Source organism: Otolemur garnettii, unplaced genomic scaffold (assembly GCF_000181295.1).
Source record: "Otolemur garnettii isolate 467f Iridium unplaced genomic scaffold, OtoGar3 scaffold00182, whole genome shotgun sequence".
In the NCBI taxonomy this organism is placed as follows: domain Eukaryota; kingdom Metazoa; phylum Chordata; class Mammalia; order Primates; family Galagidae; genus Otolemur; species Otolemur garnettii.
In genome coordinates, this window is record NW_003852577.1 from 3,039,578 (window position 1) to 3,059,228 (window position 19,651).

General features: G+C 38.4%; 1 protein-coding gene and 1 non-coding gene across 2 annotated transcripts in view; both read left to right on the forward strand.

Moving 5' to 3' along the window:
* Window positions 1-19,651, forward strand: part of POSTN (periostin) — a 64,929-nt gene that overhangs the window by 10,706 nt on the left and 34,572 nt on the right. The gene's annotated exons all lie outside the window — the stretch shown is intronic.
* LOC111721769 lies at window positions 7,744-7,848 on the forward strand. Its single transcript, XR_002770787.1, has one exon. It is a non-coding gene; the product is annotated as a U6 spliceosomal RNA (small nuclear RNA).

Here is a 19,651-nt window from a genome sequence, read left to right on the forward strand (position 1 = left end):
GAACTGTAGTGGCTAGATCAGTCCTAGTTCAGCACCCTGGAGCAGCCAGAGGGTAGGGGAATGGCAGCAGTAGCGCAGGGTACACGAGCGACCAGATCCGTCCTAGTTCAGCCCCACCAGAGTAGCTGGGGGGAAGCAGGGGACTACTTCACCATCACCTGTTGGATGTTTGCGGTGCTAGCAAGCCGATCTGTGCCCTCCTAGTGCGGGAGCCTGGAGCAAGGGACTCCTCCACCTCTGTCCAAGGGACGTATGTGGCTCTAGCAAATAGTTCTGGGCCCTCCAAGAGTGGTAGACCCCTCCACCACCACCTGCAGGGCGAGCGTGGCTCTAGCAAGCAGTTCTAGGTCCACCCAGCTTGGGAGCCTGGAGCCGGGAACACCGCCCCTGGCCCCCGTGGGGTGTGTGTGTCTCTCGCAAGCTGTTTTGGGTCTACCTGGATTGGAGGATTTCTCCGCCTCTGCCTGTGGGACGCCTGCAGCATGCCTGCGGCCCTAGCGAGCGGTACTGGGCCTGACCAGAGCAGCAGGAGCCTGCTGCTCGTGAGGCATGCGACTCTAGCAAGCAGTTTTGGGGCCCGCCCAGCTCCCTGAGGGCTAAGGGACCCACTCAGCAACTGGGTTAGTCTGGGAAGGTTAATACCTCCTTCCCTACCTTACACCCAGTCACTCGTGGTCCCCCAGGTCTGAGACCCTATTCACTCCAGTGGGCCACTGCTCCCGGGGTTTACCTGGCAAAATCAGCCAGAAATCTGAGTTCAGCAGGGGGACCTTGCGTGTTTAAATTAGGCTTCTGTCCGGTTAGATTTCTCTCCAAACCTTGGAGTCAGTGGGTGGGGACTACTCAGAGTTCAATGTTGCAGGTGGGGAATATATACAGTTTTATATAGTTCAAACCTTCCCTCAACCATACACCTGGTGTGCCCCTTTGAATAGTCCTTGGGTGGTCTACCAGGTTGGAGGGGTCCAAATCAGTTGTCCCAGTCAGCACCCATTTCAGGTGGAAGAGTTCAAATGTCTCTGGGAGCTAGATAAGAGGGGTCTGCTTGCAGTTCAGATATAACTTGTTCCAGTGCTCCACGAGGGCAAAGGGACCCACCTGACAAATGGGTTAGTTTGGGAAGGTTAATACCTCCTTCCCCACCTTGCACCCAGTCACTCATAATCCCCCAGGTCTGTGGCCCTATTTACTCCTGTAGGCCACTGCTCCCGGGGTTTACCTGGCAAAATCAGCCAGAAATCTGAGTTCAGCAGGGGGCCTTGCATGTTTAAATTAGGCTTCTGTCCGGCTAGATTTCTCTGTAAATCAGAGGTTGCATTTGGCTTTAAACTCAGGTGTCAATTCTAGCCTCTGCCCACCCACTGCCTTTGTCTCAGCTGCATTAGCCCCCTGAGGGCTGGTGCTCCACCCAAGAAAGTTAAGTGCGCCCTGCCTGTGGCTGCTGTCCGGGATGGCGTGCTGCTCGGGATGCCACTGTTTCTGCACTGGTGTCCCCTGAGCTGACTCTCCTCTCCTCACACCCGCACCACAGTCAGCACAGAACAGCACCAGCCCTCTCCCCCTCCACTTCTCTCAAGGAGATGTCCAAGAATCAGGACTCCATAGGTAATAAACCTCCAGATCTCGGAGTGGGTGGGTTGGGACTCCTCGGAGTTCAATGTTGCAGGTGGGGAATATATACAGATTTATACAGTTTTACAGTTTTATGTCTGGCCAGAGGGTGCCGTGGCACGCCAGCAGGGGTAGGATGTCCAGTTTTTAGGGAGTCTCTCCCGTGGAATAGAGTGGAAGTTTGAACTCTGCATGGAGTAAATTGTGAGCCCTTGTTGTGGGGGAGGGGACTCCTGTCCGCTTGGTGGTGGATTTTGTACCTTTTGGTTGTATTTTTGGGGTCGCAGTTCGCCTCAGGAAGGTTGAAGTGCACTCTTCAATCTTCTCTCTTGTCTCTGCTCCAAACCATCAGCTAATTTGTTAAGTTTCTGTCCTTTCAGCCTCTTTCTGGACGGGAGCTTCTGTAAAAAGCTGGCTGCAGTCCGCCATCTTGGCTCTGCCCCTCAGGAAAGAAACTTCTAATAAAATTTCTCTCTTTTATAGACCTTTTTCAAATTTTCAAGCTAATAGAACATTTACTTCTGAAAAGATGGAAAATTTTTTTTCAACTTAGTATTTGTCTGAAAATTCAACTAAAGTAAATATTGTGTACCCACCCTCCTATGCTTTCTGATATCTTTCCATAGTTTTCTTTTTTCCTTTTTGCCTTAACATAAGCCCTGGTGTCCCAAAGAGATCCATCAAAGGCTCCCTACTTGCGAACTTCCAACTGACTTACTCATCTGACTTGTCATGGCCAAATGGCCAACATCTTCATTCCCATCAAGTTTGATGTGTCCTTCTGATGTACTTTAATGACAAACAAATGCAAAAATATATCATTAGATGTTTGCTACTTGAAACAGTGATATGACTAATTTACTTAAACAGCAAGAATTCCCTGAACCTAAAGAAAATAAGATACATAACTTGGCTCCCTGGAAGATCTCTCTTTTTAGAGAGACTAGTAGAATCATTGACCAGAAAACTCTTTTTCTCATAGACACTTTCAACAGTGAATTTGCATATTTCTCTCTTCTTAATCTGTGCTTCTGTGTGTATTTGTGGGTATAATGTAAAAGGATATATAAAAAATGCTTAAAGGATACATATACAGGCATATCTCAAAGATATTGTAGGTTCAGTTCCAGAGCACTGTGATAAAGTAAATATTGCATTAAGAGAGTCACACAAAATTTCTACTTAACTATGCATACAAAAGTTATGTTTAAACAATATAGCAGTTTATAAAGAGCACAATAGGATTATGTTTAAGGAAATAATGTATATACTTTAAAGAACTTTAGAGGCTGGGCACCCTGCCCCATGCCTATAATCCTAGCACTCTGGCAGGCCAAGACGGGTGTATTGCTTGAGCTCAGTAGTTTGACACCAGTCTGAGCAAGAGTGAGATCCTTTCGCTACTAAAAATAGAAAAACTAGGTCAATGTGGTAGCACACTCTTTTAGTTCCCAGCTACCCAGGGAGGCTGAGGCAAGAGAATTGCTTGAACCCAGGAGTTTGAGGTTGCTGTGACTTATGATACCACAGCACTTTAGCCTGGGGCAACAAAGTGAGACTCTGTCTCAAAAAAAAGAAAAAAATACTTATTGCTAAAAAATGCTAAGGATATTTTTCTTTATACCATAATTCAAAAGACAAAGAATATTACACATAGAAGCTTACCATGATAAGACATTAGAAACAGCTAGCAAAACTCTGTATCTCAATACCCCCAACAATGATCATCCCAAATCTCAATCTCTTTGTAAGTTGTGTGAGTATGAATGCAGGTATGGTTGGATATATAGAAGATATATACATGTATTAATTGATTTATATCTTACCTTACACTGGTGACTCCACTCGAGCCCTCTGATTTTAATTCACAAAAGGGATACTAAAAGATCAAGAAGTTATACAATGAGACATCATATGCCTTCCTGTTTTAGTTCATATTAGTTATAGTTATTCTTCAACTCATATATTGACCCTTAAAAGTTTCACATGTAAGCCAGGCATTTGGAATCTACTATGTCATATTCCCTAGAAATGATGTTTCATATGTTTGTTCTAAGTATTTTATACCTCTCCAAAAAGTTAATGACTCAAGATTTAAAACTGTTTCTTAATAATGAATCTCAACCAATGTATGAAAGGTTTTTATGGTGAAATTTATTTTAAATCTCACTTCAGCTCATAGGAACCTATAACTCTTCTTCCATCCAATTTTTTGTTTCTTAAGTCTCTCTACCGTCTCTTTTCTTTTGCCCACCATGGTTGTCTTGTCTATCCCCCAGATAGGATCAAGTAGCTGTAGGCCTAAGTTAGTGCTCTCTCCAATATAATGTTGCTTTTGAGTTTGGGGCAACAGTTTTCATGGTGCCAGAGATCTGGGAGATGTGGGACACCTCCAGGCTCTATTGACTACGTTAACTATGTTAAATTTTGCTGAATTCTCACCTATACTCTGTCTCCTGCTACCTTCTTCTTGCTTCAAATAGGATTATCTCCTCCCTTCACTCTATCTAGTAAAGCAGTGGTTCTCGACCTTCCTAATACCATGACCCTTTAATACCATTCCTCATGTTGTGGTGACTCCCAACCATAAAAATTTTCATACACTTGCATTTGTATGGGGTATATGTGATGATTTTAGGTGACCCCTGTGAAAGGGTCGTTTGACTCCCAAAGAGATCGTGACCCACAGGTTGAGAATCTCTGTAGTAAAGTTTCACACACAGGAATTCTGAAAATTTCCTAAGGATTTTGGTGATTACTCAGGGTGTCAAACACATGTTAAGATCCATAAAAGATAGCAAGGCAGTTATCCATTCCTTCTAAGTCACATCTACCTAGATTATTATGTTGTTTGACATATTATTATTTACCTGGATGTCAGGGCTGTAAAGCTTTCCTAAATTAATCATTGAAGGCTCAGGAAGTTTAAAACAAAGTACTAGTATATATTGCTACTCTTTTTTTTTGCAGTTTTTTGGCCAGGGCTGAGTTTGAACCTACCACCTCCAGTACATGGGGCTCCTTAAGCCACAGGCACTGCCCCATAGCATATTTTAATAAGGGAAAAAAGATGCTGGAAGTATCATAAATTTTATATTAAGTCTTTATGTAAAGTATTAGGATGTCTGGTATTAGATGTTTATTATTCAGAAGGAAAGACATCTTGGAACAGATTAAATTTACTAATAGGTGTATATTTTATCTAGCTGTGAACTTATATATGTATGTTTATTAAGAACAAACTCCTTCCATATCTGACTTATTTCATTTTCTATGCTTACCTTCTCCTGACCTACTAAATTTTTAGAGAGCTGCCACATTAATTGCCTCAGATTTGTTTATATATTCTAAGAGTATTAGGTAAACATCTCTATTGTTTTCTAAGAAACTAATCTTGTCTTCAGAACCTACATTTAAATGCTAATGATCATTTAGTGTCTTTTAGAGATGTTATTTTCTCAGAGATCTTTGTTCATTTGGAGGACTCATGAATTATTAGTTTTATAGTACCATTTGAGTAGCAGACAGTAGTAAGGAATTTTTATTTATCTATACTTTGAGCAAATTTAGTGTTTAGTCTTGGTGGAATGATTTCCATAGTACAAATATAGCATTTGTAGTACACTTTCATTATTTTGTAGACATTTATACCTGGCAGTAATCTGGTTATACTTTTTCCTCACTTATTTTCATAATTTAAACTCCCAACTGCTTTTCATGTCTTCTTTCCTAGAGAAATATAAAAAGGATTTTATGTGGGACAATAGTAATTTTTTATATGTACCTATGTAGGTTTTATAAATTATAGCAGTTAATATACAAGGTGACTTTTTAATGTAATTTCTGTTTTTTACTATAAAATTCAATTCAAAATATACTTAATGTCTCACTCTTTTGTTATGAGATCTGGAGAAGGATTTCCATGCACTTAGTTCTCTTCTTTTTTCTTTGTGTATTTTCATAAATATATATGTAGTCAAAGCATTTATCTTAAAAGTAATAAAATTTAAGAGTTAGAAGAATAGCCTTGACCATCATATCCTTAGACTCACTGTAGTGCTTGGTTGGAAGGAGTAGTCTACTGTTGGTTCTGGTATCTTGTGTAATAGAAATAAGGGGATAGTTTGTGAGAAAATGTTTCCATGGCTGATCTGAGAATTTAGTATGGAATTGAACCATGTCTGACACAGTCATCAAGCTCTACAGCAAGTGGAAATCCTTGCAGCATAAAGGACCAAAACATAGACTTTGACATTTGGTGGCCAGCCCTACTTGTTGCTTAGTATTTGCAGCACCACCTAGTGGGTGCTGAGTGGTCACATTTCCACTGGAATTTATTTATGTATTTATTAAAAAGTTTTTTTTTTTTTGAGACAGAGTTCCACTATGTTGCCCTCAGTAGAGTGCTGTAGAATCACAGCTCACAGCAACCTCAAACTCTTGGGCTTAAGCCTTGCTTCAGACTTCCAAATAGCTGGGACTACAAGGAGCCTGCTACAACGCCGAGCTATTTTTTATTGCAGTTGTCATTGTTGTTTTAGCTGGCCTGGGCTGGGTTCGAACCCGCCATCCTCGGTGCATGTGGCTGGCGCTGTAACCACTGTGCTATGGGCACTGAGCCTGGAATTGTATTTAAATGTCAATTCCTGTCAAGATAGACAATTTTAAGTTTTATTTGAAATAGGAATAGTATAAACTTAGTTCATCATTAAAATATTGAAACTAGAGAAAGTACTTCACAGAAGTGCTTCATTCTATAGTATTTGTCACTATTCTGTTTTTACCTCCCCTTTTATGAACATACTGTTTTTGAAAAAGGAACCATTTCCTATACCTTCCTTCTGCTCACCACACACATGCCATTGAAGCAGTGACCTATCATATATTCTTTTACTGTGGCACAAGAACTATTTTGTTGGATGTTATGGTTGTCACGTCATCGTAGCTTTTCACAGTGTTAAGGGATGCATCTATGACATCCTTTCTTGAATCTGTTTATACTTTTTAATTGAGTATCTAAAATTACGTGAATGGGGTGGTTTAATGGCTCAGATGGAACACTAAATTGTCATCCATCCGAGTTTTCTTTAGGCATATACTTTTTCTCCTAATGATTAGTCTGGTTGTACATGTGAGATCAGAAGTTTCAATACATATTCTGTTAGATTTCTTCCAATAATGACTACTTTAGCAGGTTGGGTAGGTTTTAGTTTGTTTTTCAATTTGATTGTGAGTAGAAATAAACCTCATTTGTAGGAGGGGCCTCTACATTTAACCAAATTTTTGAGATGTCTTTTTCATGTGTGTATGGGGAGGTACTGATTTAATATAATTAGAGATGATTAGAGCATTTATGAAGACAGTTAATTTTCTGAAAAATATAGTGAACATTTTGTGTAATCTTTCATGTGCAGTTTATGGAAAGTTTTCTGTAGATAAGGGAAATGATGCGAAAAAGTGTGTAGCCTTATTCTGAATATCTTTTAAAGCTGTGGTTGTGTTTTTAGTTTTAGAGCAATGATAATGAGGAATACCTATAAGTTGCTAAACTACTAGCAAAAATGTTTGGAGCAAAGAATTCAGAATTGGCTTCTCCAAACAAACCATTTTGGCAGTGCTATCTGGGCAGGTATGTGATTTGAATTTCTTTTTTGAAAGTAAAATATGTTTATATCCATTTACTGTTCTTTAAACCATCATTCACATTTAAGATGTTTTCACTGAAATTATAAAAAAGAAAGGTTTTTTATGTATTGAAAGTTTTGAATGTTGATAATGATTAGCTATATTTGCAATTGCCCTTGTTTCTTTTATTATCCTCAATGATTTTTTTCTTTTCTTTTTTTTTGGGCCAGGGCTGGATTTGAACCTGCCACCTCTGGCATATGGGGCTGGCGCCCTACCCTTTTGAGCCACAGGCACCTCCCTATCCTCAATCATTTTAAAAGATGATACATTTTAAAAGCTACCTCACATAGTATTATAACTATGAAATTAAAATGTATTATTTCAAAGTAGTGACTAATTCCACCTGAAAATACTTCTTATAGCCTCTCCATAAAATGTTATGATGAGACTATTTGGAAATAGTAAAGGATAAGAGTATTCACAGAATGAATAAAGAAATGACTTATGCTCACTTTAGCAGCACATATAATAAAATTGGAATGATAGAGAAGATTAGCATGGCCCCTGTGCAAGGATGACATGCAAATTTGTGAAGCTTTCCATATTTTTGGTGGATTAAAAAAAAAGAAATGACCACATATGTTTCTCTTCTAAACCTCTTTTCTTTATTTCTCAGTTAAAGGAAATGACCTGGGTTCTTTGCGTGCTTTAAATGATGAGCAAAATTCTTCAGATGGTTCTGGAATTTTGAGTGTGTTTGAGTATATTACTTGTCTCTGAGAGGGATTCATTTCTTTACCTTTTCTAAAGGGAACACTGACCTAGAAAATATTAAAAGCTGTAGTGATTCCTTGCCTGAAATCTGCTTCAATTCTGAGAGTGAAGGAGGAAAGACTGAGTACCTGGATTCAAAACACTCAGAAGACTATATGGGACCATGGGATAAATTTTATAGCTTATATGGGTGAGGGGGTGTATTTCATAGAGCAAATGCTTTTTCTCTAATAGGAGACCTGTTTGGTGTTGATTTTGAAGATTTTTTTTCTCTTATAATGCTGAATTTTGTCTCTTATGGTGTTGGATGATGGAAGATTTGGGAACCTTTTCATTTCACAGAATTAGGACATGAAAATATTAAATAGAAACTCTTGGTTTTACTTTAATGTTTTGACATTTTAAAAGAATTTTTAAATTACTATTTTGTGCAAAACACACTTAGCATCTGTATTTAGCCATTTCTTAAACAGTGGTATTTAAACAACCTGCCCTCTAGGCCAGGGAAGGTTGTCTGGACAAAGAGGGCAGATTGTCTAAACGTTACACAGCAATATTAGTTTGTAAAAACAATATAAACTGATGTGTGTGTGCGTAGTTGTAAGCACTAATCTTGCTATAAAAGTCCTCTTATGATCACCTTCACTGTGGTATTAACAGTTATTTCAGCTGTTAAGATTGGACAACCACCTCAATGGGCTGGCTTCTTAAGTAGAACACCAGCTCACCATTAGGGCAACAAGCCACCCCTACAGGAAAACCTTAAAGGGTCTGGCATATGCATATTATCACTGCTTAAAATGTACTATTTCTAAGGATATTAACAGATAGAATGAGGTCCTTAAATTGTGAGTTTGCCAAATTTCATTTGCAAAAAGTTTTATTATGAAAGATGGAACACATTCTCTATTTCATTAGCAAAGGCTAAGAATTGTGTTTAGAAATGTGTACATTTGGGTCCTGTGACTTCCCTGTTTTTCCCATGGTGTACCAGTGAGAGAGATGAAAGATTCCTGAATCTCTTCATGACATGGTTTGTTATTTTAAGCCACAGTTAATCTAAGAAAAGAAAAAACATGCATGAATTTTATATACAAATCATAAAGTCATATATAGAACTCAGTATAGATCACATTTCTAAATCCTTGATTCCACAAGATCTGCAATGTCATGCAATTTTATCAATCCCATGAAACACACATGCTGTATATGCTCTTGGTATCTTAGTTCCAGAAATGGGAAATGGAGGAAAACTTCTTTGAACATTCAATAAAACTTAAGTTTGGCTCACGTACAAGATATTTTTAAGGTTGTCTACTTACTCCAAAGGATTTGAAAAGTGAAACAAAATCCATCTCAACCCAGTTTTATGTCATTATAGAAACTCATTTCTTTCTTTCTTTCTTTCTTTTTTTTTTTTAAGACAGAGTCTTATTTTGTCATCCTTGGTAGAGTGCTGTGGCATCACAGCTTACAGCAACCTCAAACTCTTGGGGTAAGTGATTTTCTTGCCTCAGCCTCCCAAGTAGCTGGGACTACAGATACCCACCCCAATGCCTGTTTTTTTTTTTTTTTCCAGAGATGAGGTTTCTTTCTGCTTCAGGCTGGTTTTAAACTCCCGAGCTCAGGCAATCCACCCACCTCAGCCTCCCAGAGTGCTAGGATTACAGGTGTGAGCTACTGTCCATCACTTTTACTGTGTACTGGGATGGAAATCCCAAAGCTTTCAGACTATTGCCTCATGTTCCAGAGATGTGGCCCAGGCACATCTTTGCATGTGAACCAGGGTGGTCCAAGGCAGAGCCAGATGTCTGGGAGTCCCTCCTTCCAGCAAGACCCAGACCTGCTTATCTGTAGGCAGGCCTGACTTTGCTGGGGCCATTGAGGCTGTGAAGGAGCTCAGGGAAGTACGGTGGTAGGTCTCAGTCTCAGGTCTTGTGACTTGGGTACAACTTTCCCTCAAAGGGAGTGAACTTTACTCAAGATCCTCTTAGCAGTTTCCTTTCCTGCTGCCTTTCAGAATAATGTTTTTTCCCTTAAGTTACTTGTTATTTTTAATTTCTCCAAATTAAGCTTAAGTCAAACTTTCACCCAATTCCTGGCCAAGAACAAAGTTACTGCTACTTGGACCTATATTGCTAGTTGTTACCCAGTCCCCAAGGGACTCTGGGAGTTCCCTGGGAGAGTATAGGAAGGTTAATTAGTGCTCCACCCACATTAGCACAGGGAAACCTTTCCATATATTGGCCCCTGAAATCTCCATCTAGCCCTCTACTCACCTAATCCATTCCTTTAAAACTATATTCTTTTAATTGACTTGGTGAGAATGAGAGAGCAATATTAGCTGACACAGAAAACAAAGGATGGGATGGGACCCCCTGCTCAAAGACCCAGATCCTGACAGCCTTACCTGAACCCCAAGCAGAATCCTGGTGGTCTTTAGATTCTTAGAGAGTGGGGAGTAGAATGAACTTGGTTAATGTGACAGAGAATAAGTGGTGATTCCTTTGAATAGGCCTGGATTAAAACCAAATAGAAAATAGGACTGGCTACTTCCAAGAAGTGAACACTGTCAGCATCCGTGGCCCCTGCATGGAGCCAAGAGCTGGTTACAGTTAGCCCTGTCTTATCACAGGTCATCCATTAGAGATTAACTAAATATCCTCAATAAGCAACAGTCTGAGGCAAGACTATGGAAACCTAAGTCAGGAGAATTGTGTTTGCATCCTTTTGTGTTAATTCGTGGTTCAGTATTTGGTTAGAATTTTTACCATTTTCAGATTTATACTCCTCAGAAAAATATAATAACCTCAAATGATGTGCCTGAAGAAATTTGAGTGTTCTATTGCCATTAAATTATTTACTTAATATTTGAGTCTATGATGAATTTTGTTTAAGTGCTTTATGTCCATGCAAAGAATCAACTATCAGGAATGTTAAAGGGTTATATATTTCTAGGTGGTGGTTTATTACAAGAAATATTGTCTTATCAAGATTCTTCATATAAAATCATTTCACTGTGGGTAAGTTCAGTTGACAAAAGCACAAGTTTATATACACTGCAGGCATGAAACTTGGCCCTCTGGATTTCCTCTCTGCCTGGACCTACTTCCCTTTTCTTAAAAAATAGTTAAACTGCTTGCTATTAAGTTTTGGATAATTCTGTTGCTAATTAGTAAATTCTATTTAAGAAAACTGGTATCTTTTCTATATGTTATGATGTAAGTTTCTCAAATTGTTCAGAGAATTATTCACTTTGGGTTTTAAAGCAAAGGCCCTAAACTGGTCTTAATTATGTGAGCAAAATTGTGTGGCAACTCATGACTGCCAGAAACTTCTGTGGGCCTTGGAGAGTCAGGGAAAGTAACCTTAACTGTTACTGTTTCATTTCAAAATGAAAGATTCTTTAAAACAGGGAGTTTCCTTTTCTCTTTATTGTCAGTATTGAAAAAGTTGTATGTTAGGTAGGCAGGAGTCAGACTAGAGACATCAGTCACCAGATCAGCCCAGAGGAAGACGTTTCTGATGAGAAAGCTGAGCCCAGGGGGAAATACTGAGGGGAAGGAGCCAGAACCCACCCTGACTGGAGATCCCATCAGAAGAAGTGGCAGAGAATATGAAGGAGCAAATTTTGGTGGAGATCAAAGGTGGGTGGGAAAGGAGATGGGAGTGTTTCCCTTTCCTCCCTCACATCTGTGTGATCTGCCAACTCCTGATTGGAGAGAGCTTCTGACCAGGGAAGTGCAGGTGCTGCTGCCAATAGCAAACTGGGAACTTCTTGGGAAGAGTGCACAGGGCCAAGGATGGGATAGAGTCACTTCCCCTCACCAGGATCTCAAGCCAAGAGGACGAGCACCACAGGGCCTACACACAGCAGGTGCCTCTATCCAGCTGGGGAAGTCACAGGCCCTCAGGCTCCCTGTGTGGGGATCCCACACAAACATCCCCCAGCACCTGAGTGAACTGTGACAAACACAAAGAAGCACGGAGACACAGGAGGGAGCCCTGTTCCAGAAGTTCTGCTTGTGTATTGGGCTGCCCTAAGGGGACTGAGAGAGAAGTCCTTTGAATGCTTTGTAGGACAGAAGAAGTTGGGACAGACACTCTGCACCAGAAACCCAGACATAGGGCTGTATAGATACACCCAACTGACTGTCAACAAAACAGACAAAACACCCTAGAGAAAGGATGTCCTGTTCAGTAAACAATGCTAGGAAAAATAGCCACATGCAGAGGGAAACTAGATCCCCATCTCTCACCATACACAAAAATTTACTCAAGATGTATTAAATTTAAGACCTGGCACCATAAAAACTCGAGAGGAAAATGTGGGAAGAAGCAACAAACTTATGATGAAGACCCTGAAAAGAAATATGAGAAAAACAAATAAATGGGACCAAATTAAACTAAAAGTTTCTGCACAGAAAAGGAAATAATCAGCAGAGTGTATCAACAACCTACAAATGGGAGAAAATATTCTCAAACTATACATCCAACAAGGGATTAATATCCAATATCCACAAGGAACTCAAATCAACTTAAAAAAACTAATTTAAAAGTGTGCAAAATATATAATTTGCATTTTTCAAAAGAATACATACAAATGAGCAACAATTTATGAAAAAGCACTGAACATCAGCAATCATCAGGGAAGTGCAAATAAAAGCTTCATGAGATACCACCTTACACCATTATTAGAAAGAGAAAACAAAACCAATGTTGGCGTGGATGTGGGGGAAGGAAAGGCTTATTCACTGTTGGTGGTAGTGTAAATTAGTACAGACTATATGGAAAACAGTATGGAAATTCCTCAAAGGCCTGAAAGTACACCTACCATTCTTCAAAGGCCTGAAAGTACACCCACCATTCATTCCAGCAAATCCACTATGGTTCTTCCCAAAGGAAAAGCAGTCCTTACATCAAAAAGACATATGCACTCATATTTTTATCACAGCAGAATTCACAGTTACAAAGAGCAACCTGAGTGCCCATCAACTGATGAGTGGATAAGGAAAATGTGGCATAGATATACCACAAAATACTACTCAGCCATAGAAGAGAACAAAATAATGTCTTTGCACCAACTTGAATGGAACTGGGATCTACAACCCTATTTAAAGTATCTTAAGAACAACGAAACTACTACTGCACGTACTCACTTGTTGGAACTGAATGATGAGTATACGTGTCACCCAGGGTAGTATAACAGACTTTAGAAACTCAGAAGTGGGCAAGAAGTTAAGGGATCAGAAAACTACCTATGAGGTACAAGGTATATTATTCAGGTGACAGGTGGACTAAAAGCCCTGACTTACCGCTGTGCAATTCATTCATGGAGCAAAACATCAATGGTACCCCTAAATCTATTGAAATTTTTTGGAAAGAGAGAAAAGTAAGGACAGTTTAGTAATTTATTAGTTGTTTATTTATTTTTTTATATTGAACATAAGTGGATCTTTTTTTTATTGAATGGTAGCTATGTACATTAATGCACTTCTGGGGTACAGTGTGGTGTTTTCACATACAATTTGAAACATTTCCATTGAACTGGTTAACATAGCCTTCATGTCATTTTCTTAGTTATTGTGTTAAGATGTTCATATTCTACTCTTAGATTCACTTATGAAAAATCAACTCTACATAAAACCAAGAAAAAAAATAAATAAATAATACTTCTCTTGTGAAAAAAGTAAAATTAAAGATATATCTTCTTCCCTCAGCCAGCAACTATATTTTCCCGTTTACCTAATCCCAGTATGTACTATGCCCTATTTAGATTATTACTATGTGAATTTTAAATGAAAAAAGTCACAACCTACATTGTGCCCACATTTTTCTGTAACATGAATGACAGGGAAATTTTTCACTAATAACTGGAAAAGAAATTAAAAATATGTTCTGTGATCTTCTTCACCAAGGACAGCCTAATGTGAGGGAATAAAGGAAGAAGTGACCTTTTGGGGGATAGTTAGAAAATAATAAAAAGTCCCTACAGCCAGGCTGTCTGCCACTCTTACAGAGCTCTTAACTCCTCCCAGGGCAACACCTGTGTCACAACAACTTCAATCTCTTGGACGCAGTTGATCCTCTTGCCTCAGCCTCCCAAGTAGCTGGGACTACAGGCACCCGCCACAAGGCCCAGATAGTTTTAGAGACTGGATCTCACTCTTCAGGCTGGTCTAGAACTCTTGAGCTCTAATGATTCACCCACTTTGGTCTACCAGAGTTCCAAGATTAGAGGCATGAGCCACTGCACCCAGCCAGAAAATTATTAAAAAACAAGGAATAACCCAACTTTCATTGGCACTTTTCTAGGAAAGAAGCACATAAAGCTTTTCAGATGTAGAGATGAAGCATATATAGTCCATGCATTGCAAAGACTGGAAATAGATGAAGAGAATTTGAGGACAGTGTCGCACATAGAAAAGCCAGCACAGACACTATATTAACACAGAGATAGAGGTCTAAGCACGGGACCTAAGAGTAATTTTATTTCAGAGGGAAAGGATTCAAGGAGAGTAATTAAGTGGATGAATACAAATTTTGGAGTTAACGTATTTTAGACCACTTTCTCACAAACAAAATGCACCAGATGGGATGTTGAAATTCTAGTACTATAAAAGATAGATGGCTACAGAGTTCTTTTAACTGCACTAATTATTGATCCCTTCATCTTACATCTAAGCTGAAGGAACTATTAGGAGATATTTGTGGGCAGGAGACAGATGATGCCTACACTCTCAATTGTCTCTCAAAAAAATCATCCAGATCCAAATGAGAGAGAAGATGAAAGTCATAATGTCAACAGTAGCAAAGTGTCAGAAGTGAGAGATAACAGGTGCATTAACGTGGATGAGAACTAAGGAGTGAAATCAGAAATGATTATTTTCAATCACTTGTTTGAAATAGAAAAAATTAAGCCATGATTTCTTATCCACATGTCACTATTCTATGTAAATGTAGAAAAAAAAACTCATATGAAAAATGAAGAAATTCACTTTTCAGCCACATGCATGCAAAAGTATAGGACCAGATTTTTCCATTTTTATCCAGATTTGAGATTGCTTATTGGGCCCAATCTGTACCAACTTTAAAAGATTTAATTTAAGAGATACTACTAATCCTATGTTTTTTTTACATTTTAAAATAAAGGTAAAATGTTTAACTTTTTAAATATGAATTCATATTGATTATTATTTTGATTAAAATTTAGTAGACAGCTTCTGCACTTCTATATAAAGTGTATACTACACTTTCTCCACTAGATGTCGCTAGAGAAATGCAAGTAAATAAATACTGCTAATACGCATCCATTTTTACAATTACAAAAGTACCCAACTCAGTTAGGGTCAAATAGTTACACTGATTGAGTTCTTAAAATAAGAGGGAAACTTGTCACTTGATAGGATTTTAAAATAAGTGAAAATGTAAATTTCTACAGGGGAGATAACATACCAACCATATTCATTGTAGAAAATCTTTTGTTTCTTTTTTTTTTTTTTTTTTGAGACAGAGCCTCAAGCTGTCCCCCTGGGTAGAGTGCCGTGGCATTACAGCTCACTGCAACCTCCAACTCCTGGGCTCAAGCGAGTCTCCTGTCTCCGCCTCCCAAGTAGCTGGGACCACAGGCGCCCGCCACAACGCCCGCCTATTTTTTGGTTGCAGCCCTCATTGTTGTTTTTGGCGTGTCCGGGCTGGGGATTCGAACCCGCCACCTTAGGTGTACGTGGCTGGCGCCTTAGCCAGTTGAGCTATAGGCGCCGAGCCAAATCTTTTGTTTCTAAATGAATTAACAGTCACTTCAAGGTGTAGTTAATCATTTGTTTTTCTGACTATTATTTCATTATCTTAGAAGTGTTGGGCCAGAACTTGCTTTGAAGAATGTGTCTGGTCACAAATAAATGAGCCGATGTATTATTGCCTGTGTATCCTTTTCAAGTTGGTCATTGCTGTTCAATTTTATTTTGGCAATATGCCTGTTTTTAAAAGGGAAAAATCATTTATAGGGCTGCTAACCAGGTACTAGAGAAGAATAGAGTGGAGATAGTTGGACACTGGGGAGAGCTATACCATGTTTTATAAATAAATTCAATTACATGTTGCTTACAAATAGGCCAGAAAGAAAGCAAAGTGATAAGGTTTTCATGATCCCATGAACCATAGGTTGAAAGCAGAGGGTTAGAAATATTTTGGTGAAAAAAACTACCCTGGATCATTTAAAACCAAGGAAATAGTGATTTTTTAAAAAATCCACTATTGGATTATGTAACCAAGCTTGTTGAATCTTTAGCCCATGCCTCATCCTACACAGTTTAGGACAAGTTTAAGACTGGATATATTAAGACTGAGGCTGGTGACAGTAAAGATGATATTACAATGACTTCATAGTCTCTAGAGGCTGCAAGGCTTATTACAAAGATCCTCTAGACAATGTGCAAATTGCCAGTAAGTTAGCATCCTGGTAGCTAGAAACAAATGTCCCTGTCTTTTAGAGTCATTATTTCACTTCAATTACATAATAAACCATTTCTTTTTCATTAATCACTTACATTTCTGGGTCAGACATTAATTATCATGATTTAAGTCTTCCTCTAACTGCTAGGGAAAGTACGTGGCCAACCCAGAGTCAGCATTCCTTTATGGGGCAGAGAATAAGGGTCCTATGTGGAGGAGAGGAAGAAGAAGAGGATGAAGGGCAGAGAAAGAGAGGGAGAGAAAGCGGGAGAGACAGAGAGCAAGGTTTATCCTTTATAAGTGTTCCAAGAGGGATGGATTATGTTCTCCCCAAGATTTGTCAATATGTTCTGTAGAAATTGGACTATCTTTTTTCCCCATTCTCTGGAACTGTTTGCTCCCCTCACTCTATCCCAAACCATCAGCTATGGAATAGGGCTCAATCACCAGCCTTCCTGGATAAAGTATTTGTGTGGTCTCTCTCTCACTATTAGGCATATATTGCACTTCAGGACTGGCTTTAGTTTTTTCAGTTATGGTGCTATATTCTTTTCATATTCACCCTAAATTTTTCTTTCTTTGGAGATGTTCTCCAACCTTTAAATTTTCAGGTAGTTTATGTGCACAGCCAGGCCCTCATTTTCAAGATCTTTCTGGATATCATTACTAATCCTAACCATAAATATTTGTTGAGGGCTAAACATGGGGCTTAAACACAAGTTCAAACATGATCCTCAGAGAAGATAGACTTAAGATCTCCATTATTTAAAATTCTGAAAAGAAAGATTTAAGATTCCTTTTTTAATTTTATGATTATATATCACACTTTCCACTATGTTAAATATGTCTCATTTGTCAGAAGGAAGCAGTAATCTTTTGAAATGTGAATGCATTTTCATCTTCACCACCCAATCCTTGCACCTATTTCTCCATTTAGGCCACTGAGAGTCCAGATAAATAGAAGTCATTGATCCCAATGGATAAAATTGTAGTCACAAGAAATAAGTAGATTAAAATTGTTCTTGAAACCACTCAACATTTTCAATTCATTGTAGGCACTATTAAGAAAGCAGGTAATGTGGCAGGAACTTTTATTTATTTATTTATTTTTTTCAGACAGAGTCTGACTGTATTGATCAGGAAGGAGTGCCATGGCTCTAGCATAGCTCACAGCAACCTCAGACTTCTGGGCTCAAGTAATCCTCCTGCCTCAGTCTCATGAATAGCTGGGACTACAGGCACCCACCACAAACCCTGGCTAATTTATCTACTTTTAGTAGACATAGAATCTTTCTCTTGCTCAGACCTCCTGAGCTCAAGTGATTCATCCATCTTGGCCTCCCAGAGTGCTAGGATTACAGCATCTGGCCTGTGGCTGGAATTTTTGATTCTGCCTTCACCCCTTATAATCACAATCAAATCTATCTGTTATCATTTTGAATTATATTTTTAGCTAGCTTTTGTTACATATTAGCCAAGTCTATATCTCTTTCACTGAAAGCTTCATTTTTCACTTCCAATAAAACCTCATTGGATTTTTAAAAATTTCAGCTTCATAACAGAAAAAATTTTAAATAGTTGCAGTTGTCTAAATTTGAAAAGAGTTACATTAATAGCAGTGAGCATACCATAAAAAGTAATGTTGGAGCGTTGGATACTTTGAGTTTTATTTATTCCTCTGTAATTCCAAAATTCTATTAATATGTTTTACAAAGTAAATAATATATCTTATAATGTCTAGCAGTCAAGAATTGGAGACTGTTATCTGTTCACATCTATTCTTGTATTAATAAGAATGTTCTAGCAGCTAATTAATGATATTAAGTAGAATAATTTTCAAAAAATGGTCCTTCTGTCCTGCCCAATAAATTACTGATTGCCTACCATTTGCACAAGTACAAATAATAGAAAGCCATTACATAAAGCAAACCAGAAACATACAGATGAATTTAGAATGATTCCACTCTGAGAAATATAAGTGATAGATTAATGCACTTCTTTGCACAAGGGAGCCTTGAAGGAATATAAATTTAACTTTTATGCTATCTTCTCTCCAGCTCTTCTTTTAAATTGTACCTTGCTTTTCAATACCTTAATACAAAGTTTTAAAATTGGAGGGGACGCTGAATCATATTTCAGTATTTGTTGTTTCATTGTGTGCTTTGTAAACAAACTGAGCAGTGATTTGCAGAATTATTTTGATACCATAAGGCAAAATCCCAAGGCAAACTTAAATGAAACTCTTCTGACATAGAGAATCCTCTCTGGCCTAATTTAGCCTCCCCTTAAAGCCCTTTCAAGCTGGACAACATAGGGAGTTCAGAAGAAATGTCTCTATATATCACCAGTGGAGAAGCAACACTGACGATGTGCCATACAAAGGGAGCATTTTGCGACAAAATGTACTGAAATGGCACTTTCATTCTAGGATGGAACATAACCTGTTTATTCAAGTAGACCACAGTTATCATTTCAGCTTATTTCTGCTTTCTGACATGTAGATTTCCTTTATCCAAGATTTTCTGAACATTTAACATGAGAATGCACATTCCCTTGTCTAGGGCTTGCATAGTATAACATTAAGAGGCTTTAGTTACTCTTGGTAAAACCAGAAGAATCATCTTGGCATTCCTCCTGTTTCTTAATATGTATTTAATTATTCTATTTTTTTAGATTAGTAATATTTATTTCCAATAGGGGACACTTTTGACCCGTGTTTATCAGTAGGCATGGTGCATGCAGAGGTTCAGCATCATGTGAATCATGTAATAAAATACAACAAAACGGAAATGTTTTTCCTTTTTGCTTCATTCCAAAAGTTGGAGAATATTGCCAGAAGTTGGTTTATGTTAACTCTACATATTTCTTGATGTTTGGAAAGAGAAGGGAAATGGGAGATAAGCTCTTCAGTTTAGCAGGATTGCAAGTAAATTGTGGACTTTCCCATGTGTTTGTCAGCAAGTTAAGTCAGCATTGCTATTTCATGTTTTATGCAAGTTTTAAGTCTGCTCAGATTTTTTTGTAATCAACAGCTATTGCTCACTTGTGATCAACAGACTTAAATCTACCTTTGAATTCTTGTGAAAAATAATAACCTTTCAAGTCCTGATGTGAACTGAATATGACTAGGTGTGGTAAGATCAAATAATAATCTTGAACACACAGACATGGACTCTGAAAGGGA